Source organism: Haliotis asinina, chromosome 16, assembly GCF_037392515.1.
Source record: "Haliotis asinina isolate JCU_RB_2024 chromosome 16, JCU_Hal_asi_v2, whole genome shotgun sequence".
Lineage (NCBI taxonomy): Eukaryota > Metazoa > Mollusca > Gastropoda > Lepetellida > Haliotidae > Haliotis > Haliotis asinina.
The window spans coordinates 35,044,125-35,046,403 of record NC_090295.1 but is presented as its reverse complement, the minus strand read 5'-3'; the positions used below and the strand labels follow the sequence as shown (position 1 = coordinate 35,046,403).

Here is a 2,279-nt window from a genome sequence, read left to right as displayed (position 1 = left end):
ATGTATAAGCTATTATGATTGGATAAAACAACTTTTATTTTCAAGACCACTAATGTTATTTTGATTTTTACCCGTTTCAGCCAGCAAATCTAAACATATTAGCCAGAATACAGTATGCACAGTTGACAATGAAATGCTTCTTAAAGATTATTTCTTTGATATAGGAATTGACCGTGAAGCTCTGGTTTGCCGACATTGGTGACTAATCGCATTATAACTCGCTAATCCATCCGACGTTTTCATAATGTATGCTGGTTGTTAAGAGCGTCGAATCTAGCAGACGATATTGTTATCAACCAATAGAATCTCATTATAGAGAAATTGGGATTGTACTTACGCCAATTATAACCTTTCTTTCATCCGTCCTTAGACTGGCGGGGGATTAGAATGTAAACACAAGTTACGACCAGCTGTTAAGCCATGTATATAAATTTGATTTGATAAGACCGAGGCTATTAAGGTCCTTGTGATCAGTCAACAGCACTCCGTCCGCTGCAGGAAAGGATTGTATTTTCGATAAGGTAAGTTCAGCAATCGTGTAAATGAACCTGGTATCGTAACTGCCAGTGTCAAATAGTGAAATACTTTGTTCAGCAATGTTCTCAAACTTGCTGATTTTGCGTACCATAACTTTTTTTTTCGTTTATACGTTTTATTTAATAAAACAACTGTGCAAAATATCACAACTGCCAGCTAGTCTTAGTAGATGCGTGTCCACAGGTAACAAGCCAGTAGAACTAAAACTTTAAAAGCCATCGTTACTTATTAACAAGAAAGATTTTAAGGGTGGCTGATTGTACACTGACAAAAATGCAGAAATATTGTTTTTAGTACATGTCTGTTTGCATTATTCAAAAATATGAACTGACATATATAATTTATATTCAGATTTATGCTGTTGAAACATGTATACTGTGGTGTTATGTAGATATAAAGCTTAGTTTGAACAAATGTTCCATATCCAAAAGTTGCGCATGAAAATAAGAAATGCCAATCAGCTATACCATAAATTGGCTTCAACATGCCCCAACACATGAAGCTATGTAACATTCTCCACAATCACATCTAATTATTTTAAGGGTATTATTTTATTAAATTAATTATGATATACATATTTTTCTTTGTGTAATATTAAAAAGTGATCATATTTTAACATCAAAGTGTCTGCAGGTCAATCCAATTTGCATGTTTGGAGCTATATTTACATAAAGGACTCCAATACTCAGATTACATGCTGAGTCAAGTCTATTCATCAGTACCTTGCAACCAAATGGACCTGTCAACTTGAAATTTCTTATTTATACATCAAATGTCTCCTCCTAATGGACATGTCTTTTTTTTAACTTTTAAAAGTTCTTAACATTTTATTTGAGATGTTTTTATTACTTGATTGTGGGTTCTACAAACCTACGCATCCTCAAAGCGGAGCAAAAACTAGAATAAATATTATAAGCATTTTTATGAATGCAGAGCCTTTTCCAGTGACTAGGATATCACACTGCACCTAGTATGTGTTATAACCTTTTCTCAGATATATCACTCGAGATATCAGTTCAACAAGCCAGAACCTGTGAATTACACCAGATTTGACTTACCATAGTCACTATAATAAGTGTCCTCAGCATCTTGTGAGTAATGTTTATTAGTTTCCCCAGAAGTTGAAAATTTAATGATGCTCTGCTAAGGTGTATGTGACATGAAAAAAATTATGTATAATGGGATATATAAACACATATTATCTATTTTTTAAACAATTCAGTTTTATCTTTCTGTTGTTTGAACTTTGTTTCTTTTGTTCACTACTGATCAGTTCCCAACAGAAGGGTAGCCCAGTGATTAAAGTGTTTGCTTATCATACCAAAGACTCAGGTTCGGTTTCCCACATGGTTGCAATGTGTGAAGTCTATTTCTGGTGTCCTCTGCCATGAAACTGCTGGAATATTGCTAAAAGCAGCGTAAAACCAAACTCACTCAGTCACTTTCAATGCCAAATTTCTCACTCCAATTTTCTAATCACCCAGGGAGTTTTTTACAGCAATTATGGTACTACGTATGGTGTACATGGTTGTGTTAGTGCCTGTTTCAGTACCGAGTACATGAGATCTAATGTTGACATTATATTGTTTAAACAAGCTTGTCAGGTTGATTAAAGTTCCTGTCAATAATAGAAGCATATAATGGGGTAGACAAGTGGTTATAGAAATTGCTCATCACACCAAAGGCAAAGTTTAGTTCCAAATCTTGTTAATTAACCAGTTCTGGTATCCTCCATTGTGATA

At 34.2% G+C, this 2,279-nt stretch overlaps 1 protein-coding gene across 1 annotated transcript in view; it reads left to right on the top strand.

Moving 5' to 3' along the window:
* The window catches only part of LOC137268359 (rootletin-like), a 96,913-nt gene that overhangs the window by 17,617 nt on the left and 77,017 nt on the right, over window positions 1-2,279 (top strand). The window lies entirely within an intron of this gene.